The sequence below is a fragment of the Macaca nemestrina genome, chromosome 1 (genome assembly GCF_043159975.1).
Source record: "Macaca nemestrina isolate mMacNem1 chromosome 1, mMacNem.hap1, whole genome shotgun sequence".
NCBI lineage: Eukaryota > Metazoa > Chordata > Mammalia > Primates > Cercopithecidae > Macaca > Macaca nemestrina.
Window position 1 is genome coordinate 40,497,667 of NC_092125.1, and position 27,470 is coordinate 40,525,136.

Below are 27,470 nucleotides of genomic sequence, written 5' to 3' on the forward strand. Positions count from 1 at the left end.
AATCACAGTCCAGCTGTCAGTAAGGACTGCAGTCACGTCAAGGCTCAACTAGGGTTGGAGAATCGGCTTTCAAACTCACTCATGAAGTTGCTGGCTGCCTGGGATCCTCTCTGGCTGTTGGCGCGAGGCCTCAGCTCCTCACTACATGGGCCTGGCTCCACAGGCTGCTGAGTTTCTCTATGACACAGAAGCTGGCTTCTCCCACAGCCGTGATTTAAGAGAGAGACACAAAAAGAAAGAGAGAACAAACTAGCAAAAATGGAAGAGTGTGCTCAAGACAGAAACTGCCATCGTATTAAATCTAATCTGAAAAATGATGTGTTACTTGTGCTGTATGCTGCTGTTGGTCCCACAGACCAACTCAAGAACAACATAGGAGGAGACTATGCAAGGGTCTAAAACCAGGAAGCCCACGTCCTTCGGGGTCATCTTGGAGGCTGCCTACACAAAAATAATGCAGCTCAATACATCATGGCAGCAATTTTTTAAGTGCATCTAAATTGTTCCTTTGTATGCCTTAATTCCAGATTAAACTGTATTTTACTTAGAATCAGTGATGACTCTAATTTTAAAAGTATTGTTAAAAGAAACACTTTAAATAAGTTAACAGAGTTTAATTGAGCAAGGAACAATTCAAAAATTGGGCAGCCCCCAAAACCGGAATAGGTTCAGAGCAGCTCCAGGACTGCCACGTGGTTGGATAATGTGATGGTTAACACTGAGTGTCAACTTGATTGGATTGAAGGATGCAAAGTACTGATCCTGAGTGTGTCTGTGAGGGTGTTGGCAAAGGAGATTAACATTTGAGTCAGTGGGCTGGGAAAAGCAGACCCACCCTCAATCTGGGTGGGCACCACAGAATCAGCTGCCATCAGGGCCAGAATATAAATATAAAGCAAGCAGAAAAACATGAAGAGGCTAGACTGGAGATATATATATATATATATATATATATAAGGATATATATCTATATCTATATCCTATATATATCCTATATATATAGATATCTATATCTATATCCATATATATATACACACACACACACACACATATATCTCCTATTAGTTCTGTCCCTCTAGAGAACCCTGACTAATACAGATAAAATTCATGGACAGAAAAAGGAAAACAACATACAGAAGACACAGTAAGGTATAGAAACAACTAGGCCTTTGCCTTATTTGAACGTGGGTTGGATAGTTGGCCATCTGTGATTGGCCAAAACTTGGCTGCTGTGATTGGCTGACTCAGCTACTTGTTATAAGAGTAGGTTACAGCCAGTTAGGTTACAGTTCACTATGCACAGAAGAGCCTTTAGGCCAAACTTAAAAATATGTAAGGAGGAGGCTTTAGGCTAAATTTTTACTTTTTATTTATTTTATTTATATTTTTTGAGACGGAGTGTTGCTCTGTCACCCAGGCTGGAGTGCAGTAGTGCCATCTCGGCTCACTGCAACTTCTGCCTCCTGGGTTCAAGAGATTCTCCTGCCTCAGCCTCCTGAGTAGCTGGAATTACAGGCACCTGCCACCACGCCCAGCTAATTTTTGTATTTTTAGAAGAGACAGGGTTTTACCATGTTGGTCAGGCTGGTCTTGAACTCCTGACCTCAGGTGATCAACCAGCCTCGGCCTCCCAAAGTGCTGGGATTACAGGCATGAGCCACCGCGCCTGTCCTAGGCTAAACTTAATTTAACGATTTGGAGAGGTTGACCAAAGCTTTAGGCATTGATATCATTCTGTCACTGTTGTAAGTGGACGTATCTGGTCTCAAATCCCACTGGGAAATAGCCTAACAGTGAGTTTTATAAGGTGGGAATAAGGAAAATGAACAATAGAGAAAAGTCTGACGGGTTAACAGCAGGTTACTTCAGGTTACCTTTTTGTAAAGGTTAGAGCCGAGGGGACTTCCTTACTATGCTGGAATCTCCTGTTTTGAGGAGAAAAAAAATGGTCTGTTTTGGGATCTATTGGCTTCCTTAAAGTTTCAGTTTGATTACCACATGCCATGTAGCATGAGGGACTCTGTTTTGGTTTTTCTGATCTGTTAGAGCCTAGTACACAAGTTTAGTACAAAACAATGCCCCCCAACCCCAATAATTTTGTTTAACATTATAGAAGTGTGCCATGAAGTTACTTGTTAAAACAGACCCCTAAATACAGCAGATGCTCACAATGCTCCCTGCGGGACTGCTGCCCATTTCCTGTGGACTCAGACTGGGCGTGTCTTCGTGTTTCTGCGTACACTTCTTAGACCATCAAGAGCATCTGAACCTTTCCCACACTTTCAAAATTAGCAAAGCCAGCTGGCCATCCAGCAGGATCCTGAGAAAGAATACACGAGAGGGGGACATGGAGACAGGAATGAGGATGAGTGATGGGCCAGAAATCCAAGAGTCACTTCCTATGAGGAGCTGTAAGAGGTGCTGGGTATTCCCTGAGCTGTAGGAGTGGGGAGAAGGACTTAAAAATGAAACTTGGTGCTACCTGCCACCATTTCATAAGTCTGCATTTGTAAGGCTGGTATTTTTGGTATTCAAGAAGTGGTGTGTTTCCTACTAGATTCTGTCTGGAATTCTGGTGGGCTCAGCCACACAGCAGTGTCTGAAGTCACGGCGTGTGATTGAACCAGCCAGGCTTCCCCTAGTTACAGGCAAAAGAAAGATATATTAATTGGGCCTAAATAAACCAAGCATCACCCCATTAAAATCACAAAATGTTAATGTTAAACAATTCATGAATAACATTTGCACACATTTTAAAGGGTGCAGTATAGAGAAGATAGTTAATAAATGATGAACACTTAGGCACAAGTAAAGCAGCTGTCTCAGCTTCCACAACTACTATTAGCACTGCTTAAATTTCCTCTGGATCTTTAACATCTGGGCCCAGGACTCCTACTCAGTGGCTTCTCAGCAGCAAGTTTGCAGTTCTTAGTTAATTGCAGTAAACTAGCACTGATTGCTTTTGGGAAAGAATTTCATTTGTGCCTATGTGATGCTAATCTCAAAAAAAAAAAAAAAACCAAAAAAAAAAACCTCAGGTTTCCAAAACTTCCATGTTTAAAAGAAAACTCCTTTGATATTTACTAAGCTTTTCTCTGTAGAATGTTTTCAAGTATCCTCTAAGTGGCCCTGGTTAACCCTCTTTCCTGTAGGAGTAAAGATAGGTCCATGCAGTGACTCCCTAGTCTCAATCTCCATGCTCTGATAAGATGCCATGCCACGGCCAGCGGCGGTGGCTCACGCCTGTAATCCCAGTACTTTGGGAGGCCTCGAGACCAGCCTGACCAACATGGAGAAACTCTATCTTTACTGAAAGAAAACTCTATTTTTACTAAAATTAGCCAGGTGTAGTGATGAATGTTTATAATCCCAGCTACTCAGAAGTCTGAGGCAGGAGAATCGCTTGAACCCGAGAGGCGGAGGTTGTGGTGAGCTGAGATCACGCCACTGCACTCCAGCCTAGGTAACAAAAGTGAGACTCTGTCTGAAAAAAAAAAAAAAAAAAAAAAAAAGATGCCACTCCACTGTCATTTCTGTGCCACCACAGTTCTCCCAAGCAAAGCTAGAAAGTAATGTACTACTTAATAAAACTAAAATGTTGCAGCCATCTTCATGGATAGTCTTACGAAGTGAGAAGGAAAACCCATGATGGAAGCCAGCCATAGCAGCCTGTGCATTGCAGCAGGTCCCTTGCCTCAAAGGGCCCTGTAGCCATTACAGGCATGAGGTGTTTGATATAGACTTTTTTTTTATCATGGACCCTCCTGGCTGCAGCAGGCTTCTTCACCTCCTGGGGTCATGTACACCCTCCAGAGGTTGGGACAGTGAGAGATGAATAACTTACCGGCTCCTCCCTCTCTCATTCCAACATTCCCCATCCCATTCCAGCAACCGATGATAAGAACTTTTAATGGTTCCTTCCCACAAGTCAGGAACTCCACCTAAGCATTTTCTAGACATATCTCATATAAGAAATCATACCATGGTTAAGATCATGGACTCAAGTCAGACCACCTGGCTTCAAATCCTGCACTACCACTTACTAGCCATGTGACCTTGGACAAATAACTTAACCTTTCTGTACCTTAGCTCTTCATCTGTAGAATGAGCGGATAGTGGCCAGACCTCATGGGACTGTTGGGAGAAGTAAATGGGTTAACACTGAAAGAACACGTAGAACAGTGCCTGGCTCATAATAAGTGTAATTTAAGTATTGGCTAATAATATGTCTGGAATGAAGACAATTTATGATGACTTTTGTTTTTTATGATTTGGAGTTTTTCTCTTCGTGACATTTCAAGGGAGTAAAATTGACATTCTGCTCTTTAATCATTTGCATAAAATGTGAAGAATTTGGAAAAATAGAACCTTTTCTTGAACAACTCATAACCTAAATGGAATTAGATAACTAAAAGCAGTTCCTAAAGGTTACTTTGCTTAATGTTGTGCATTTTAGAACACCAAATAATTCTATAAAGATTATAATTATGTCATCTATTCTGTTTTTTTCTTTTTGTTATAATTAATTTAATGTTATAAATATTTTAGGCTCTAAAGTATAGGGTTTTTTCTAAAGTAATCTACTCAATGTATTCTCTCATTATGCTTATTAATCTGCATTCTTTTCCTATTTATTATTCAAAAGTTCATAGTAATTTTATATATAAAATGAATAGTTTCACAATCATGTTAATTATTGCAGGATTTTACTCTTACAATAACAAATGCACATTTACACTTCATTTGACTAAGACATTTAACTGAATAAAACACACAAAAGGATTTTTAAATTCCAAGTTACATCTAGAATAAAACTTACCTATATTTGAATAGCCTAATATTCTGATACGCCAATATCTACAACAAATCCAAATAGCACAATACATTCATTTAACAGAAATTTTTACACTGATATTTGGTGGTGGTAAACTAAATAATTTTAAAATCGCTGCTCACACCAACATTCAAAATGTCAGAAATGACACTGAAGCAGTCATTAATCTATCTGAGCTTCCAAAGACTAAACCCGAACCAAAGCTGAATAGCATATTCTGGCTAAACATAAAAGCAAAGCTAAGCTTCAGTGCATTCCTAAGAAAGTAGAACAATATGCAACCATGAAGGATGTGGTCTAAAAATAAAGATACTGAAAAATGCTCATGATAGCATCAGGGTACCTAAGAAGACAAAGATATTTAATTATATAAATACGATTCAAATCATTTCAATATGAACCTTTAGGTTCTAAAGAACAGAGACCCACTCTAGCTAGTACAAGTAAACAGAAGTTTAGCATAATGACAAACATTGGGCAACATGGATAATGTTAATGGAATCCAAGAGCAGAAACTTCATAGAGTGAAAAGGAGGAAGAAATAGAGGAAGAGTAAGTGTGCTAAAATCCTCACCTAAATGATGGGTATTAAGAGGCAAGGTCCAAATTTGATGGAACCAAAAAAAAAAAAGAAAATTTAATAATATTCTTTAAAGGTTCAACAAAGGAAATCAACAGAACTAACAATAATTGCATTAAAACTTAGAAGGAGAAGTGGGCAAGAATAGTGCAATACTCATATTTGACAGGAGAGAATCAACAGATAATATCCTAAAGTTATCAGTCAAAAATTAGCAGGACAAGTGTACTATTTAGAAATAGAAAGGTAACTATCAAAACCCTAAAAACATTGTCACTTAAAGATGGTTGTCTCTGCTAATGCATGCTGGGCTTAATACCTAGGTAATGGGTTGACAGGTGCAGCAAACCACCATGACACACATTTACCTGTGTCACAAACCTGCACGTCCTGTACATGTACCCCAGAACTTAAACAGTACAATAAAATAAAAAGGTAGTTGCCTCTGCCAAGTGGAAATGGAGTAAGATAAGACAACCTGCTTCTTTTACAAGGCTTTCTCCATAATCCTTTTTAAAATTCAAGTTTCATGTATTAGCTGGATAAAAAGATTTTAATGAAATGGTTGATTGTATTAGAGATATTCTTTTCTTAGGATATGTAGGTCTGAATGGATGGTAAAAGTGCTGGCTTGTGAGTAACTTCAACTCTCTTCACCCCAGAATACCTCAGGATGAATGGGAATGGTCTGCACTGGTGAATTCTGACGGGCATCTTCCATGCTCCTAGAATCAGAGGGCAGCTCTTCTGCCCATATCTATGCAATGTAGATATCCCTTTCACTAGTGATGTCAACTCTGATTATTGGCAAAAGTGGGAAACTTCCATTTTTATTTAAAAATCATCCTTTCTTCAAAGACAGTACAGTGAAATTATTTCTCATTTACATTTAGTAACTCCCTTAGTCACATAATAAGTCAGAATTCTGTGAAAATGTGCATTGTTCTGTAAATGTGAATGACTTTTAAAAAACAAAGCATTATTAAAAAATATAGGGTCCTTCCTTGCTACCTAAGTGAACCCTGATGAAGGCATATTAATATACTGATTAGTAATTTTTGCACATTAAAAATCTTGTATAGATTTAATACCATTTTCAGCTTTTGTTTAATGAATATTTAATTCAGAAAGCTACGAAATAATAGGTAATTATAGCTCTACAAGAACACATATTGACATGTAGTTTAAAAGACTCTGAAAGGTGCCTTGTGCTTGCAGTGAGTTTATAATTTAAACACAAAGAAAAATTTTAAGGTTGCCAATCAAATATTCATCAGAAGAAAGAACGAACGGAGGATCCCACTTCCTCAGGGCACATATGCAAAGGAGATACTAAAAATAACATAGGCCACGCTTGGCAGACCATGTTTAGGCAAAATTCCAAACACATCTAAAAAGGGCTGGTGAAGAAAAAAGTTTCCCTAACTTCAGGCATGTAAGGGTCAGGTTTAGAAAAGATGATGGGGATAATAAGCAAAGGGCCTTAGAGGTAGGAGCAAATGGCAAGTCCAAGAAGTTTGAAATTCACTTCCCTAACCTTCCTTTTAATATCTTTTTCTTAATTTGAGCATTCTTCCAATATCTTCAACCCTGACTCTACCAAGGAGCCCTGACTCCCTTCTGCTCTCCATAAGAAACTCATTCACTCTAACTTGCAGGGACTTAGTCCATTATCTCTCCTAGGGAGATTTATACTTCCAAGAAGTATCAGTTGAGTAAAACCACACTTTAGCCCATGCAATGCAGCAGTAAATTTTAAAACATGCACACCCTATCACACTAATAGGCAATCACCTTTTCTGGCAGAGTTTGGCTGGGTGTAAGAAAAAAAAAATTGGCTGGGGGCAGTGACTCACGCCTATAATCCCAGCACTTTGGGAGGCCGAGGCAGGCAGATCACCTGAGGTCAGGAGTTCAAGATCAGCCTGGCTAACATGGCAAAACCACATCTCTACTAAAAATACAAAAAATAGCCGGGCATGGTGGCAGGTGCCTGTAATCCCAACTACTTGGGAAGCCGAGGCGGGAGAATTGCTTGAACCCGGGAGGTGGAGGTTGCAGTGAGCCAAGATCCCGCCACTGCACTCCGACCTGCATGACAAGCGCAAGACTGCATCTCAAAAAAAAAAAAAAAAAATTTAGAGTCCTTCCAGCAATTTGCACCCTACCTTGCAGAAAAAGTCCCTAGACCAGTAGATCTCAATTTTTTACATGCTTAAGAATTTTATGGAACATTACAGCTGACCAGTCTCATTCCCAGAAATTCTGAGAATCTGATCCAGCTCCAGAAAACTGTATTTTTAACCAGCACTGTTAACAATTCTGATATAACCCATCTCCTGGCCCACATTTGAAAATCACTGCTTGGCACTGAAAGACTAAAGGGTTAGAGAACTCTTCACTTCTCCCTGCTGCAGAGAGATCCACCAATGGCAGATTTCTAAAGAAAAGAGTTTATCTGACCTGCATTCTATCCTCCTGTTCTCATCCGTAACCTGTCCCTAAAAACTCTCAGGATCTTTAATAGCCGTTTTATTCCCAAGCATAGGCACTAATTGGATCCCCACCTGGCAACTCTTTCCAATGCTCAGAAAAGCGTCTGCAGTCACTGGAGAATCTAGATAGAAATTTAGCCCAATAATCCTGCACTTTTAGCCCTCACAAACTTAGCTATGAAAAGTGACTTGGCTTCACACTCTTACTTCTGATTTTTCCAGTGCGCTGCTTGTTGGTTGACTGCAATTGGCAGATGGATTATGTCCTATTTCTTGCTTACCTGATACAGTAAAATGATTCTCCTTTACCTGTTCCCAAGACTTTTATCACCCATCTATGCTCATCCTACCCCAAAGAAATAGACTAAAACCACCAATTATAATGAAAAATTTCCTTTGAACTAGAAGAGATGAAAAAGTCTTCTCCTAGATCAAGATTCTTGAAATCACTGCTGAAAAAATCCTCAATCTACTTTTATTCTCAGAAGCCCATCCACATTACAATAAGCACAAACACACACACAGAAATTGCATCCCAATTCTCAACAATGAGAGGTCATTTAGATGGTTTAGAATATTCTCTCCGTTAATGGACTATGATTTAAATGAAAACACAAAATTTAGAAATCCTCAGAGTACTTGAGAATGTGCTTGGACTTCAGGGTTCTACAGATCACGGTTTGAAAAACACCAGTATAATAGAATTCTCATCACTGCCACTTATTACTTAGGTGACCTTGTTAGTGGCAGCTAATCTCTCCAAGCCTTGGTTCCAACTAAAGCAGATTGCTCAACAAAAGACTGCCAGTATTTGTACAGTATGAAGGATAGATCACAGTGAGAGAGACTGAGACTGGAAGACCAGTGGGAAAATTACTGCAATGACCTGGGTATGAGCCAGGAAGTATTGGGACTAGGACTAGGTTATTAGCAGTGGGAGTAAAAAGGGATAGATAATGACGACTTTAGAAAGAACCAGCATTAGTGACTGACTGGGTGCTTTCCCAGACTACTCTTCCAGGATGTTAACTGGCGTTCTGTGAAAACTATTAATTTCGTCTTCAAAAAAATTTGGGGAATTTTGCTATAATGTCAGCAGAGTAAGCTCGCTCTCTCTTTCTCTCTCTCTCTCATTCTCTCTCTCTCACACAAACACACACCCCACGGTAGCAGTACTAGGTTGCCCTTAATGCTCTGAATCCTTTTCCAGGCTGCTACACTTCCAGTTCCTGAAACAGAGCTTGTCCAACAGTAAGTACTAAATAAATATTTGTTGAATGAATAAATGAGCAAGGAGCAAATAAGGAAACAAGTAGATGGTAGAATTTTAAGAGCTTGAAAAAGACTCATACCATTCATTCCAAATTCTTTCTCCTGCTGGCCAATGTTAACATTTCATCAATAGAATTTAAATCCTTTGGCCACAATGTCTCAGGAGAGGATATGGCTTCAACAAAGGGGTTCTCAGACTAATTTGAGGGGCAGAAAACTTAAGAGTAATAGTGATCATTATGAAGCATCTGAGCTAGAAATAATTTTATTATCAGAAACTGAATGTTATATATTATGTTGGTACTGATTGACAAATAAGGGCATGCTATAGAAGGACAAAGAAAAGCTAATTGAGTAGAAGCTCCTGGAGGATTCTTTGAAGATAAAAGCAAGATGACAGCCACAGTGAAAAAGAATCAAGAGTCCTTCACCCTGGCAACTTTGAAGATGATTTATTGTGGCACATGCCTCAGGTAGAGTCCAGGCTAAACAGCCAAATGGTATTATGGCTTTACAGAAATCACAAAGCAAAGCCATTACAGCTTAATGCAACCAAGTTAAATGGTCACTGTAGGAACTTAAAAGACCGTATATTGTTCCTAATGTAAGGAACATATAGGAAACCTGAATACAGAAGCAAGTGCACCTCATGGTTTCGCAGTCTGCTCTGAAAGACCATTTAAATGGCAAAGGCTGTGAGTGAAGCGAATGGATTTCACAGCAGAGGAAACTCAGATATTCAAATGCTGTGTTCACAGGCAGAAACTCATAGTGTCTGGTACATGTGTTATAGTTTTTTCTGTTAATTAAATCTTAACCCAATTTTGCAGCAAGATTATTTGTCCTGTGTTTTTAATATTCAAGTGTGTTAAATAAGAAATGATATGCCATGCTCAATGTCCCAGGAAGTTAATTATCTGGGAGAATTCTTGAAGGATTGTAGAGATTATGATGCTACATTTTAAGTGTCCATTTGCTATATGTTTACTGGTTTTGTTGACTGCTAGAACACAGCTGACAAGGAGCATCAGGTATCAAGTGACTTAAGAAATTTTGACAGTGTAGGAAGAATAAAGCCTGCAGGTAGGAGCTAAGCTAGGGCTGGAGTTTGGGACCAGTCACAAGCTTGGGCCAGGATAGGGCTGGAACAATGCCTTGGAGTGACTCTCACTCATATCTCAACCAGGGGTTGGGGACAGGCTGAGGATTAAGGAAGCAAAGCAGGTAGAGCTGAAAATGGTGTCAAGGACCAGCCAAGGTCCAAGGAAAGGAGGAGAGTAATGAAAGGAGACACAGGCAGATCCGCCTCCATCCAGTGTTCATCTACACTGTCCAATAAAATTAGGAATAGAAGCAGGCACAACACTGAGAGACAACAGAGGTTCCTGAAGCTAATACTATTCTGTTTAATGGCATAGTCAAAAGAAAACACACAGCCCTAGATGCCAAGTTATTTATTCATTTATTTATTTATTTTTATTATGATTATAATTTTTTGAGACGGAGTCTCGCTTAGTCGCTCAGGCTGGAGTGCAGTGGCACGATCTCGGCTCACTGCAACCTCCGCCTCCCAGAGTCAAACAATTCTCTTGCCTCAGCCTCCCCAGTAGCTGGGATTACAGGCACCTGCCACCATGCCCGGCTAATTTTTGTATTTTTAGTAGAGACAGGGTTTCACCATGTCGACCAGGCTAGTCTCAAACTCCTGACCTCAGGCAATCCACCCGCCTCAGCCTCCCAAAGTGCTGGGATTACAGGTATGAGCCACTGTGCCTGGCCCCAAGTTATTTATTTTGATTTCAGATTTGGATAAACAAAAAGCAGGCCAGTCACAATGTGATCTGATTCTCTATGTTCATGTGGGTTTTAATTGACTGGAAACTAAAGAACTGAATCATAATGATGATAGTTATGATTTTGAATGCATAGTGCATAGTAGCAGCAGAAAGTAGCTTCACAAGAAAACATATCACCAGAAAAGATGGTCATACTTGCCAAGTTAAAAAGATTAGAAGATTCGCATCAATAAGCTACAGAAAAAATAACTGAAAGAATCAAGACTGTTGTAAACATTTTTTCAATATCTTGATACTTCTATGTCCTTCTTTGACTTTGTAGTTGATCCCAATACTTTTTCATGCATTTTTTATGTTGTCTCATTATAAGGTATGGTTTTGTAAAAATAAGGCTTGACCAAGACAATCTTCCTGTAATAGAATCTACTAATATTAACAAAGGAGGTGAGGGAATTGACCTAAATACCCAAGTTAGGAACCAAGGAGTTATAATTTTGTGTTTTAGCACTGGGAGGATGTCGGGAGGTTCAGAGCCTGTAATCACTTAGTGTCAGCAATTACTGCAAGTTGAACTCAGTATTTTCTAAGGCAATGCTGATCATAGAAATATAGTGTGGACCACATACCTAATTTTAATTTTCTAGTATCCACATTAAAATGGGTAAAAAGAAACAGTGAAATTAATTTTTATTGTATATTTTAACACAATATGACCAAGATACTATTATTCCAACATACAACCAGTACTTGAAAGTATTAATAATATATTTTACGTTCTCTCTTTTTAATAGTACATTTTTGAATTCAGTGTGTATTTTATACCGACAACACGTCTCTCTTCAGGCTAACCCCATTTTAAGTGCTCAGTAGTGCCTTGAGGCGAATGGCTACTATACGGGGCAGTGCAGTCCTAAGAGCTCAAATGAATAGTGAATTTTTTTTTAAAAGCACTTATTTAATGTATTGTATGTTGAATCAAATTTTCAAGAACATCAAAACATTTTAATATATCTTATTAAAGTGGTTATAGGATATTATAATCAACTATAACTAAAAAGTCACTGCCATATTTTTTTTAAAGAAAATTTAACATTAGGAAAACTGAAAACTAAAAATAAAGAAAAAAGGGATTAAAGATATCCATTAGGTAACTTTTGTGGTAGAATGCTCTGTCCAACAGAATTTGAAGACCAATGCTTTGAACAACATAGGTCATTTACAGCTCCGAAAAAAATGAAAGCCCTGAGAGCTACATCTGATGGGGTCAGGGTGGGACAGAAGGAAGCAGGAAAGAGTTGGAGGGAGAAGAGCAGAGCGCTATGACAGTAACAAAGAGAGGGCCCCAGTGGAAGCAGGGGCAACACAAGGCTTCACCTTTATTTCATTTTTGCCGAGAACCAGTCCTGTTATTGAATAAGTCTGTGCCTCTACACAACCTGATTGCACCAGTTTGTGATTATATTTTGCTCTGGCCCTTTCTTTTCTGTATTCACAAGAGATGTATCTGAAGGCATGCCTCATTTGCTCAGTCTGACCAGCTTCATGATTGATCCTGATCAGCAGGGTCTTCCCCTCACAGAGACACAGGCAATAATCTCACTAACCTGGGCAGGGCCTTTCTGCCCCCAAATATCTCCTCCACTTTCTACCATGACACCTTAAGGCCACGGAGTGCCTTCCTTTGGGTTAGGACAGTGCTTCTCAAACTTCAACTGTTTGATTATGTCTGTCATTGTTTTTGCCATGTCTGTGTACCACCTATACCATTGCTTACTTAATATATTTTTTCAAATCAACTCCTTTTTCTTTTTTACAACAACATATTTATTAAAGAAACTCTATATTATCACCAGGCAGTAAAACCAATGTGACTTGCCATAAATAGAAAGTTACCCTGAAGATAACACCACTATTAAAATATTAAATGGTCATGCTCACCTTAAACCATTTTGCCTCCCACCAGTGGTACAATTACCACTAATTAGGATACACTGGATTAAGGAACTGTCCCCAAAAAGCAACTGCTAAAACATGACTGTCAGAGAGCAGATGTGTAGCATTCACAAATACTAGTTAGCTATGAACTTTTCTTGAGTAGGCAATAGTGTTTAGGTCAGTTTTTTTTTTTTTTAATCTTTATTGTGCATAGGAATCATGTGGGAAGCTTATTTAAAATATAGGTTTCTGGGTCCCACACTAGATTTAGTAGAATTAGGATAGGCCTGGATATCTGCATTTTTATCAAGCTTTTTGGGTGATTAGGATTTATTGGGTTAGCAAAGCCCACTTCAAGAAACCCTGGGACACAACACCACAAGCCAGTATGAGATATGGAAACCTATGTCATGGATATTAGCCCTGGGATGGCAGTAGGAGTCCAACATACAGGAGAGGGAAGGCCATGCCCTTGAGTAATCCCCTCCCCTGCAGTGTGTGCTGGACCTACCAACTTGCTTCAAACGTACAGAATTCAGAAGGGATGTTGCATCAGAGAATAGGCTCTAAAACTGACCTCCACCTTGCTCACTCTCTCCCACTCTGCTCTTCTTGCTTGCTCACTTGGATGAGCCAGCTGCCATGCTGTGACATGCCCACATAGAGAAGCCCATGTGGCAAGGGACTAAGGGCAGTATATTATTTCTTGCAGCTGCTATCACAAATTACCACAAAGTTGGTGGCTTAAAACAAGAGAAATTTGTTTCCTCAGTCCTGGAGGCCACAAGTCAGAAATCAATTTCACTGGGCCCAAAATCAAGGCATTGGCAGGGCCTTGCTTCCCTTGGGAGCTCTAGCAAGAATCTATTCTTGCCTCTTCCAGCTTCAGGTGGCTACCAGCATCCTTTGGCTTGTGGCTGCATCACTCCAGGCTCTGCCTCTGTGGTGGCATTGCATTTCTCTTTGGTGTCTAATCTCCCTTTGCCTCTCTCTTAAAAGAAGACTTCTGATGGCATTAAAGGGACCACCCAGATAATCCACAATAATCTCATCTCCAAAGTCTTAATTTAATCTCATACGAAAAAAAAATACTATATGGTAAATTTTACATGTATTTGACCATAATGAAATAAATCTTTTTAACTTTGCCATATGATGTGATTTGGCTGTGTCCCAACCCAAATCTCATCTTGAATTGTAGCTCCCACAACCCCACATGTCATGGGAGGGACCAAATGGGAGGTAGTTGAATCGTAGGGGCAGATTTTTCCCATGCTGTTCTCATGACAGCAAATAAGTCTCACGAGATCTGATGGTTTTATAAAGGGCAGTTCCCCTCCACACACTCTCTTGTCTGCTGCCATGTAAGACATGCTTTTGCTCCTCCTTTACCTTCCACCATGATTGTGAGTCCTCCCCGGACATGCAGAACTGTGAGTCCATCAAACCTCTCTTTTCTTTATAAATTACGTGGTCTCGGGTATGTCTTTATTAGCAGCATGAGAACAGAGTAATAAATCATATAACATTCACAGATCCAGAGAATATGCCCTCTTATCTTTGGGGGCGACCATCCAACTCCCTGCAGGCAGCTCCTAGCCAACAACTAGGGAGGATCTGAGGACCTCAGTTCACCAGCATGTGAGAAACTGAGGCCTACAAACAACCACGTGCATGAACTTGGAAGCAGCTGAACTTGGAAGCAGGGTTGAGATGACTGCAGCCCAACTGAAGCCCTGATTGCAGCCTTGTGAGAAACCTTGAGCCAGAGAATCCAGTTAAGCCATGCCCAGATTATTGGTTCACAGAAACTATTTTTAAAAACGCTTTTTAAAGCAACTAAATGTTGTGATAATTTAGATAACTAACAGTTGCTTTACTCAAGACTCATAAAATGCTAATTCATTATATATTCATTATGTTGTATTCATATCTAAGATAACAATTAGAGCCAAAACTATTGCATTAATGGATGGAGGCCACTTGATATTATAACAAGAGCACAAGCTATTGATTTAGAAAAAGCAACCTTGAACAGTTGTTTAACTTCTCTGAGCCTTTGTTTCCATTTGTGTTAGACAAAGATAATGATACCTTTCCAGGTGTATTACTGATAATACTTTATGACATATGTGAAGCATCTAGTTCAATATCTGGCATCAAATGACCAATAAATAGTAGCCTATATAATTTTCGTGTACCTCAAGAAAATATATATTTTAAAATAGCATTAAATATATTTTAGGCTTATCATTTTAGATTTTTAAATGAAATTATAGTTGACCTTAGAGAGGTCAATTATTTGGTGTTATTTTAAACAAATGAAAATGATCTAACAATGGACTCTCTCATCTTTATGGGCCATGCCAGGTATACTCTGGGTACCCTTTATGGCCAATCCTGTAATTAATATGAAGTATGGAGTCAGAACATGAGGGAATAAAAAAGGCAAAACAAAATTATTTTGTCTATAGTCAGGGAAACATCTATTGACAGAGAGAGGGGATACAATCACTGAACACGAGAAAACCAATAGAGGAACTTGAAACCAAGTATGCGTCTGGGAAGCAGTCCAGAGATTGACTGCAGGTTCATTTAGGGTTTAGGGCAGGGTGAAGTGGCTGAATCATGTGGAGAGCTGGGCAGGCAGTTTGAGAAACATCTTGCAGGGCAAGAGGATGAAGGTTGATGGTAAGGACATTGAAAGATGTGGAAGCTAGAGAACTAAGGAGACAATCTCTCTTTCATAGAAGGTTAGATCTGTAGTTGTATCTCTGAACTTGATAAGCACTTAACTTCTGGTCTTTCCTCACCCCTGAAATAAAGAATCTTATTGTATCCTCTCCCAGGTATCTTCTAGCTGTCATTTATGGCTTCTTTCCATTTAAAAGTGGAATATTCCTCCACAAGTGTGCTGGGAGAGTCTCAGCTTTCAGATGAACAATGAAATATGCTGGGTACAGTCAGCTGCTACTCGGCTTCACCTCCTGCTCTTTCTCTAGTGTCCGTACTTACTCCTCATTTAGGAAGAGAATTGGTGCTTAATGTGTGAGAGAAAAAGAACCCAAAGGATGGCTTTCTAAGGGGCTTCTCACAGCCTTATAAGACAATGTATTTTCTCCACAACGCTGACAGTGTCACTGGGGCCCCGTTCTTTCAATGGGGTTTTTAAAGGCACACCAGCAGTCACAGACATACACACAGACATACATCTGGCATTTATGAAGAATTGGGGTGTTTTTTCTAAGAGGAAATAAAGAATAAACCAAACTGTTCATTCCTTTTCTAAAGTATTGAATATACTTTAGAAAAGTATATTCAATAATATTGAGTATATACAATATTATAAATACTGTATATTTATAATATACAATAAAGGATTGCCTTGTTATCTTCATGTTTTCAGGCCTCCCCCATCCCATAACCTAGGGGGAATCTCCATGGCCCTGATTTGTGTGTGTAGACACTGCTGTTTCCATTCCTCTTGCCCTTGACCTCTGCCTCTTCACACCTCCTCCCACTCACCCAGCGAGCACACAGCCCACCCAGAAGCTCTTGCGCCAGCAGTTACCTGGCAACAGCGACAATCACGCTAACAGGCAACAATGCAGCAGCAGAGACCAGAGAGCTCTGACTCTACCAGAATCTAAGCAGGAAAAGGAAGGGGGAGAAATGGCTCTTTTTATCAACGGCTTTTCGTCCCCACCCACACTGTTTTCCTGTATCACACATTCCATGTTCCAGCGCCCAACTGCCAATTTCTATCATCACCTGGGTGAAACTAGCCTCTAATCGAGAGTTTAATGACAGCCACAGAGATTCATGTGGAATTGTGTACTTGGGGAGACCCAACAATCATCCCCCTTAATTCCAATGTAGAATGCTCAGGAGTTAATCAATCCTGGTTTCCATCTGTGCACATGTTGTGTTGCAGTCCAAGGATGTACTTGACCACCCAACTGGCCTGCTGTAGTAGAGTACCAAGTGCTGTGTACTCAGAAACATGGACAAGCTATTATCTTACTTCTTGCTTCCCTGATCACAATTCTACAGTAAGTGCTACCAGAGAGTGGGGCATAAGCATACCGTTAGTAATAGCTAATATTTACTGATACTTACTCTGTTCTAGGCTCTGTGCTGAGCACTATCAGACATATCTAACTTTCAAAACAGCCATATAAGATAAATAACGTTACTATCTCCATTTTACCGATGAGCAAAACTGAGGCATCAAAGGTTGTACGTCTATTAAGAGCAGGGCCAGACTTTGAACTCATTTCAGGATTTGAACTCATGTTCTTAACTACGTTTTTTATGTAGTTGAAAGGTGAAATATGGTAGGATTGGCTAAGAAGAAACCTGGATGGTAAGGCAGAGATGAAAATTATCAAACTGTAAGAATCAGGGGATACAAATTAATTACATAAAGTCACTTAATGGAATATGCTAAGGAAAACTTATTCCTCAATTAAAGTGGCATTGTGCAATAAGAGAGACTGATCAACCTCTTTCAGCAGAATCCTGGAAAACTGCGTAAACACCCACAGGCCTTGGAGGATGTTAGTGTCAATTTACTGGGAAGATGACCCCTGAAGACCGTGTAATCCCCATCATTCTGTGATTCAAAGGGAAAAGCAATATGGCCATGTGAGTCAGTACAAACAGCATGGGATTTGGAATGAGAAGACCTGAACTTCAGTCTTGACTTGACTGTCCACTCACTTTGTGACCTCAAAGAAGTCGAATGAACATGTATTGAGCCTATGTCTTGCAGCAAGTACTGACTTAGGATTTAAGGAAATAAGATGACCAGACTTGGGACATGTCCTGAAGTGGGTCATTGACTCATGGAGCACAGAGAATTATAAACAATTTCCTCACTTTTTCCTTATATATAGACTGAGCAAACTAACAGCAACTTCTTAGGGTTGTGAGCATCAAACAAGATAGAGGTTGTGAAAAGGACTCAGAGACTGTATAATATGTCACACAAAGTTAGTGGTAATTATTAATGCTAAGACTGAACTCATAATAACTCATAGATATTATCATGGTCATCACCTACATGATATGATCCCTACCAACCTCTCCAGTGTCATTTCCCACTAGCTCTCTGTCCTTCTTGGTTGAACAGACCAAAATATTCCTGTCTCAGGGTCTTTGCATTGCCTGAAATGTATTTACCCCAGTTATCTGCACAGTTAATTCTTTCATTTTATTCACACTTTTACTCAAAAGTTATATTCCCCATGGAGAGCCTCTCTGCTCAGCATATCTAAAATAGAAACATGTGTATACACACACAATGCACACACATACATATGCATACATACATGCACACAACATACATGCATATAGACATGCTACATACATATACCCACATATGTATACATACATATACACACAAGACACATGTGCACGTATGTATGCACACACTCTCTAGTTCCTCATCCTGCTTTATATTTCTGCAGAGTACTACCTCTTCCTGAAACTATGTTTTTATATGCTTGTTCACATGTATGTTATCTGACTCCCCACTGTAAGCTCTGTGAGGGCAGAGGCTTTGGCTTGTTCAACATTATATTTCCAGTCCCAGAACAGCTCCTGACTCATAATGTATACTCAATAATTATTGAGATATAATTCATATACCACACAATTCACCTATTTAAAGTGTAAAATCCAATGTTGGTTGTTTGTTTTTTGAGACAGGGTCTTCCTCTCTCACCCAGGCTGACATCACTGCAGTCACTGCAGCTTTAACTTACTGGGCTAGAGAGTAGCTGGGACAGCAGGTGCACGTCACCACACCTGGCTAGTTAAAAAAAAAAATTGTGGAGATGGGGTCCCACTATGTTGCCCAGGCTGGTCTTGAACTCCTGGGCTCAAGCAATCCTCCCAGTGCCTCCACCTCCCAAAGTGTTGGGATTACAGGTGCAAGCCACCATACCCAGCCCAATTCATTGTTTTTTGACACACAGTCATGTGCCACATAATAAAGTTTCAGCCAACATTAGACTGCATATAAGACGGTGGTCCCGTAAGTTTATAATGGAGCGGAAAAATCCCTATTGCCTAGGGACATAGCCATTGTAACGTTGTAGTAACGTATTACCTTTTCTATGTTCAGATGTGTGTAGAGACAAAAATACCACTGTGTTATAATTGCCTTCATTATTCAGTATAGTAACGTGCTATGCAGGTTTGTTGCCTAGGTATGTAGTTGGCTACACTAAATTTGGATAAGTACACAACTTTTTGTTGTTTCACACAAGAACAAAATCACCTACTGATGCATTTCTCAGAATATACTGCTGTCATTAAACTATGCATGTCTGTATTTACAGAGTTGTCCAAACATCATCACAATTTTAGAACATTTTCATCACCCCAGAAAGAAGCCCATACCTGTCAGTGCCACTCTCTATTTCCCCTTAAGCCACCCTACCACCCCCGACCCTTGGCTTAGGCAATTATGAGTCCACTTTCTGTCTCTATAGATTTGTCTATTCTGGACACTTCATATACATGAAATTACACAATATATGGTCTTTTTGAAATTAAATTTTGATGAATGAACAAATTACTAAATCCAGTTCTTTGCCACACCCTCTAGATATAAATAGTTCTTCAGAAAGTTTCCTTTCATGAGTTTTGAGCAATCTAACATTCAGTCTGCAAGACAGAGAATTGGTCTGACCAAATTACAACAAAAATCTCACTTATTTATGGTGTGCTTTTATTTTTTAATTGTGACATTTTGACAGACGTTGAACATCAGCTTTCCTTTGCCCTAGAAACAGGAAAAAAAAGAAAGAATTGACAGAATAAACACATAAAATGAAATTCTGAAGGGGCTATTTATTTACTTATGAGAACCAACTGTTTTCAAACATTCTGCATTGGAAATGATTTAATTCTAATCTAAGCAAAGACCAGCAAGCCTGGTACTCTAATATGTTGATTACAAATCATTCTCTATTCTTTAAAGCAGAACCTTGATTGGGCAACTTTGGTAGATGTAATTCCACGCATCCAAGGACTTGAAAGTAATAAAATGGCCTTTTATTATTTACAATAATTTCATAATTGACTCCACCAACGAGACTGACTCTCCCTTTCAATTATTTTAAATCAGTGAGATTCTACCACATAAATACCCTCTTCTCCAACAATCATTGTTAAACCATTTGTCATATTTGATTCACATAAAGGCAAATGATATTAAGTGTATAAGTTAAACCACGAACTAAGTTCTTAGAATTGGAATGGAACTTTAGGGCATTGAGCATGATCTTTTACCCAAAGCTGAAATCCCTGCCACAGCTTCCCTAGCTTGAAATATCCCAGTAACAGGAAGAACATCATTACTTGAGACAGCCTCCACCATCATTCTCAACTTTAATGTTCAAATATTCATCCTTCTAATAAACTCCTCAAGTATCCTAAAGATTTTTTCCACATATACATCACTTTCTCCCTATCCTGACCTTCTTTTAGTCCAACTTCTGCCCTCTTGGGTAAAGAAGAGGATACAGGATACCTGTTTATTCCTGTTCAGGGCAAGTGAGTCCCTCAAATATCTGAAGACCCCTTGCTTGCCTAGAAATTCTTCCCTGGGCTAAACAGCCCCAGGCCATCTTACAACTTGGTTTTCAGACTCCATCTCCAAAATACTGCCACCCCAGGTACCACCTTTCTGATCATCCACCAATCCGCTGCTACCCTTTAGTACAAATCTGCAAAATGGGCATTTAACTAAGAACTTTTCTAATGTGTTTCCAATAAAAAAGAGACCATATATGGCTAAAATTAATTGTTAAAATAACTTCTTAGATGCAAACACAATATATATAATGATGTTGAGAGTATATAAATGAAAACTTCCAGGTGGGTGCAGTGGCTCACACCTGTAATCCCAACACTTTGGGAGGCCAAAGCGGACAGATCACTTAAGTCCAGGAGTTCAAGACCACCCTGGCCAACATGATGAAACGCTGTCTCTACTAAAAATACAAAAATTACATGCCTGTAATCCCAACTACATAAGAACCACTTGAACTCGGGAGGCAGAGGTTGCAGTGAGTCAAGATCGCACCACTGCACCCCAGCCTGGGCAACAGAGTGAGACTCTGAAGAAAGAAAGAAAGAAAGAAAGAAAGAAAGAAAGAAAGAAAGAAAGAAAGAAAGAAAGAAAGAAAGAAAGAAAGAAAGAAAGAAAGAAAGAAAGAAAGAAAGAGAGAGAGAGAGAGAGAGAGAGAGAGAGAGAGAGAGAGGGAGGGAGGGAGGGAGGGAGGGAGGGAGGGAGGGAAGAAGGAAGGAAGGAAGGAAGGAAGGAAGGAAGGAAGGAAGGAAGGAAGGAAGGAAGGAAGGAAGGAAGGAAGGAAGGAAGGGAGGGGAGAGAGAGAGAGAAAATGGGAGGGAGGGAGGGAGATAGAGGAAGGAAGGAAGGAAATTTCCCAACTTAGGACATCTATAGGCTTTTCACATTCATTTATCATCAAGGACTGCTTCGAGTTAAAATGAACAGATCCCATTTAAACAAAAGACAATGTGTTCATTAAAGATAGGAAATGCATCAGATGCTCTGACCCGCATCTCCTATCTTTTGCTTTTGTTATTGTTTTTGAGACAGATTCTTGCTGTGTTACCCAGGCTGGAGTACAACGGCATGATCACAGTTCACTGGATCCTCCTGTTTCAACCTCCCAAGTAGCTGGGACTACAGGCACATATCAACACTACTGGTCTTTTTTTTTTTTTTTTTTTTTTTTTTTTTTTTGTAGAGATGGAGATCTCGTTATATTGCCCAGGCTAGTTCAAACTCCTGGGCTCAAGCAATCTTCCTCCTTCACAAAGCACTGGGATTACAGGCCTGAGCCACCATGCCTGGCCCTGCATCTTCTATCTTTAGACACATGTAATTTCAGCTAAGGTTATTATCAGTTGAACCAGGAGATCCAGAGTTATTTTGGCAGCTGTGAAAACAAAAGCAGTAATACTAAGCTTCTTTTACCCATTTAATTTGGAGCTTTTTCAAGGAGAAAAAGTAAATTTCTGTGTGCTTCCCATTTAAAGACACCATGCAGAGAATGTTTTGTGTTTTCACAAGTCTTTCCAGTGGTTAAGGAGTGCTGTAATATAAGGGGTAGAACTGACAGCCTATTTCTGTCAGAGACACTATGTTAATGGGTATATTGCTATTCAAGGTCTGATCTGTGCTTGCAAACACAATAACCACTTCACTGAGAAATGAGCCAGCTGTGGGGGATTGGACCCTACCAACTGTGGCCACTACTTCATTTCCAGCCAGGGAGATATCTCTGACCCAAGAGTGGAACAAGCAAGAGGCATCACGCAGTTCTCTTAGAATAGGCAACACCATGCAGAACAGAAAGCAACATTGAAAGTTAGTCCAGGCTTGGCCAGGCGCATTGGCTCATGCTTGTAATCCCAGAACTTTGGGAGGCTGAGGTGGGAGGATGACCTAAGTTTAAGACCTGCCTGACTAATATAGCGGAACCCTGTCTCTACTAAAAACAATTAAAAAAAAAAAAAAAAAAAAGGTCCAGGCAGTGTTTAAATCACAGCTCCATCATTTTCTTTTTTGTTTTGTCTGTTTGTGTCTTGCATCTTTTCCTGGCTCTTGATTTTTTAGTATGGTTTATGCTTTTTTTATTTTTAAAAGTTTACTTTTTTAAAATTGGCAGGTAGCATTGTGTCCAACATGCTGTTTTGAAGTACATACACATTATAGAATGGTTAAATTTAGGTAATTAACAAATACATCACCTCACCTAGTCATCATTTTTGTGATGACAGCAAATAGCATCCACTCTCTTTACATTTACCAAGAATACAATATTTCACCAACTGTAGTTGTATTGCTGTACAATAGATCTCTTGAAATGTATTCCTCTTATCTAACCATAATTATGCATCCTTTGACCAACATCTTCCCATTTCCCCCACTCCTAATCATCCCTGTCTATGGCAACCACCATTCTATTCCCTACTTCTGTGTGATCAACTCTGTAAATATTTCACATGTAAGTGAGAACATGCAGTATTTGTCTTTCTGTGCCCAGCTTATTTCACTTAAGATAATATCCTTCTGGTTCATTGTTGCAAATGGCAGGATTTCATTCTTTTTATGACTGAATAGTATCCCATTGTGTATATACACCACGTTTTCTTATCCATTCATCCGTTGATGGACACTTAGGTTGATTCCACATCTTGGCTATTGTGAACAGTGCTGCAATTAACACAAGAGTGCAGATATCTCTGACATATTGATTTCAATTCCTTTGGATATATATCCAGTAGTGGAGTTACTGGATCATATGGTAGTTCTATTTAAAATTTTTTGAGGAACCTCCATACTGTTTTTCATAAGGGCTGCACTAATTTACATTCCCGCCAATAGTATATAAGAGTTCCCTTTTCTCCATGTTCTCCCCAGCACTTGTTCTGTTTTGTCTTTTCTATACTGTTCATTCTAACTGGGTGAAATGGTATCTCATTGGGATTTTATTTTGCATTTCCTTGACAATTAGTGATGTTGAACATATTTTCATATACCTGCTGGCCATTGTATGTCTTCTTTTGGGAAATGTTTATTCAGGTCTTTTGCCTATTTTTTAATCAGGTTATTTGGTCTTTTGCTGTTGTTTGCACTCCTTATATATTTTGAATGCTAACTCTTTATGAAATGTATAGTTTGCAAATATTTTATCCCACTCTGTAGGTTGTCTCTTTTATCTATTGTTTCTTTTGCTATGCAGAAGCTTTTTAGTTTGATGTAATCCCATTTGTCTACTTTCACATTTGTTATCTGTACTTTTGAGGTCTTATCCAAAAACTCCTTTCCCAGACCAATGTCATGAAATGTTTCTCCTATGTTGTCTTCTAGTTGTTTCATAGCTTCAGGTCTTATGTTTAAGTCTTTCATATATTTTGAGTTAATTTTGTATATGGTAAGAGAGGAAGGTCTAATTTTTTTTTTATTCTCCATGTGGATATCCAGTCTTCCCAATACCATTTACTGAAGAGGTTTCCTTTCCCAATTATGTACTTGGCATTTCAATAATGAGTTGGCTTTAAATGCATGGATTTAGTTCTGGGCTCTCTTTTCTGTTCCTTTGGTCTATGTGTCTGTTTTTATACCACTACCATGCTGTTTTGGTTACTATGGTTTTGCAGTATACTTTGAAATCAGGTAGTGTGACACCTCCAGCTTTGCTCTTTTTACTCAAGATTATTTTCGCTATTTGGGGTCTTTTGTGATTCCATATGAATTTTAGAATTTTTTTTCTATTTCTGTTAAGCATTTCATCACTATTTTCAAAGAGATTGCATTAAATCTTCAGCTCTACCATATTCTGATGGGTGACTGAGGAAATTACTTAACTTCTCTCTTTTTCTAAATTTTATTTTACTTTAAGTTCCAGGATACATGTGCAGAACATGCAGGTTCTTTACACAGATAAATGTGTGCCATGGTGGTTTGCTGCACCTATTACCCCATCACCTAGGTATTAAGCCCTATATATGCATTAGTTATTTGTCCTGACTCTCTCCCTCCCCTGATCCCCCAAGAGGCCCTAGTGTGTGTTGTTCCCCTCCCTGTGTCCATGTGTTCTCATTGTTCTTAACCTCTCTTAGTCTGTTTCTTCATCTAAAAATGGGGCTTTTAATACCTACCTCAGAAGGTTGTTATGAAAGTTAAGTAAGATACTATACATAAAACTTCTCAACAGGACCAAGCACATTACTTAGTGAATGCAGAATTAGAACACATAGTATGAGATATGTTTAACGGCTCTTTCTTTTGGGCTATGGAAGCCTAATAAATTTCTTCTTTTTACTCTACAAAACTGGAACTGGACAGTGAAAATGGCCTACCCTCTTTTCTGAACAACAATAAAGATATGGTGATAGTTCCCATGTCCGAATTTTTTATTTCCAGGTTCTGTGCAGACCAATATCCTTTTTTGGAACTTATCTTTGTAGTACTACCCATCTTTACATCAACAATAGTTCAGATCCTTGACTTTACAGATGATTTTTCTTTCTTATAATCAACAGGAAGATGCTTAAACCCATTGGCAAACCATACCCTATGTCTTAGGTTGAATTGCTTCTGACATTTTTCTATATATTTTTATACAGTTCTGTCACAAAAGGTGACACTTTTTCCTTGGATTCTTGGATTATCTTGTTCTCTCAGTAAACTTGTTTGTTGAGGGTTCCTCTAACTGCAAACTGATAGCCACCAAAATTTCTCCATCAATTAAAAACAACCAACAAATGTAGACTTTTCAGTTTTATCATTCAACATAAATGCATTGAATACCTTCATGTTTATGAAGTAGGCACAGAAGAACAATTTATAGTCTATGCTTTTAAGAAGTTTACTATCTAGACTCTAGATACTAGAGTAGATACTATCTAGACTCTAGATTCTAGAGGATGTGGGTATATAAATAGCTACAACTTAAGGCAGAATGTATTACTCACTTTATATGAGATACGCAGAAACAGCAGAGAATAAAGAAATTATTTCTGATTTGGCTTTTAAATAAAGCAAAGTTTCCTGGAGAGAGGACATTTGCATCTTGAAGGATGGATAACATTTTGATGGAGAAAAAGGAGAGCTGGGCATTACACAGGGAATGTCGTGAAAATGAAAAGAACTTGTTTGGGGAACAAGCAGTTAAGCTGGGGTATGATATGGGGGCGGGGGAAGCAACATCATTTGAAGATAGAATGAAACAGAAAGAAGAAATCAGAGCATGGAAATAAAGATCATGCCAAGAAGTTTGAGATTTGTTGTGTAGGCAATGTGGCATGTTTAGAAGGCTTTGAGCCAAGAATTGGCAAGATTGCATCTACGCTTTTAAAATAAATTATGCAATCAATAGCTTATTTGATAGTTTAAAAGAGAAAAGACTAAAACCTAGGCATACTACTATTTTCATTAACTCATTCATTTATTTATCATACATGTATTGAGGCCCTATTAGGTGTCAGGTAGCAGGGTCACGTACAGTGTTTAATAAGGCAGACACAGTCCCTGCACACGTGCCTACGTACAAATCAGATGAAAAATAATTAGGCTCTGAACAGGAGGAGTGTGTGATTAAAAAGGGGTTCATTTTCCCTGTCTTCCCAGAGCCGTGGCTCAGAGGAGCTTAAATGAGCTCTGAGTCGCATCCTATCACATACATTTAATATTTTTTTCTAACCAACAACTTAAGATCAATGATTTTTGCTATGATTTAGCCTATAAAAGCCGAGATTGGTCTGAACTTCCTCTGAATTTTATTCCCAGAATTAGGTACATATACTTTCTCACATTCAAAAAGATATACCGTATACATATTGAATTAGGAATTCTGATATGTAAAAATACATACTTCCAGATAAAGGCTGGATCATTAAAACTAGAAGCAACCTTCCAGAACAGATTGGAAACTCTAGTCATCAGATTAACTTAGCCCCTTGGCATTTTATTTGGCCTACAATATTGGGTTCTGGTTGTTTTTGTTTTATTTGAATTTGAACATCTTCAGGCAAGGCATTTATTCTCCAGTTCCTCATAGGCGCCAACATTCCTATTGTCTGACACCAGACAATCCATTCACTCCTATCACCTATCTGACCCCCAGAGGCATTTGTGTTTGTCACCAGATTCTTTCCCAACTCCTTTCTTGGCCATGAATCCCACAGTTGAGAAAACTAAGAGCCGGAGAGATCCCAAGCCTCCTCATGTCACAGTGTTAGTTTATGAGAGAGACAAGACTTTCAAACCATCCCACCTCCTGACAGGACAGCAGAGGCTGGGCTGAGCCAGCTGACAGAACATTCCTGAGGGATTACCTTACATCCTAGTAACCACAGGAGTCGGCACATCAATCGGTCCTGCTCCGGAATGGCCAGTAATTCAAGACCCGGCCACAGACGAGCCACAGGTGGTTCCTCTCAGGAACAGTATTTCCTTGTATGGGGAGCCTGTTCTCTCTGGGGACGCTTGGTCAGATGGGACAGTGGCAGCTTTGTCCTTTCATTAGAATTTCCTCCTGTTGTGCATTTACACAAGGGGAACTGACTGTGCAGTAGGATGACTAAAGAAAGATGCTAAAGTTGGAACTGGGGACAATCCAAGTTGGCGGCCACTGAATCACGAGGCGATTCTATACTGCCTTTTGTTCTTCCCTCCAGCTTGAGTGACTCAGTTGTTGAAATTTTGTGGCAAGACACCTGGAAGCCATTTGTCTTTTTTATTAAGGATTCATTCATGGGGTAAAAACGTAATAATGTTCATTTACCATCACTCCATTACCCAGAGCACCAGATTGCTGCAAATTCAATGTGGTGCTGATTCAGTCATCGCATCACTGAGGCAACATTCCTCTGTGAAAGCTATTTATGTCCCGGCACCATTTGAAAGGCCCTTTAGATCCTTTTTGAAACATTCAAGTCCCAGAGAGGCAGCCTGATCTGCAGAGCACTGCACAGGATGTGGGTCTGAAAAGAGCCGCTTCAGAGAGCTG

At 39.3% G+C, this 27,470-nt stretch overlaps 1 protein-coding gene across 2 annotated transcripts in view; it reads right to left on the reverse strand.

Moving 5' to 3' along the window:
- Positions 1–26,922, reverse strand: part of LOC105484555 (regulator of G protein signaling 8) — a 108,884-nt gene extending 81,962 nt beyond the window's left edge. Inside the window, exon 1 of one of the 2 annotated variants that reach the window (XM_071076752.1) lies at positions 26,797–26,922. The gene's annotated coding sequence lies outside the window, so the exon portion shown is untranslated. The remainder of the gene's footprint in view (positions 1–26,796) is intronic. The other variant, XM_071076748.1, reaches the window with a different exon arrangement.
- Between the last annotated feature and the right edge of the window lie 548 nt (positions 26,923–27,470).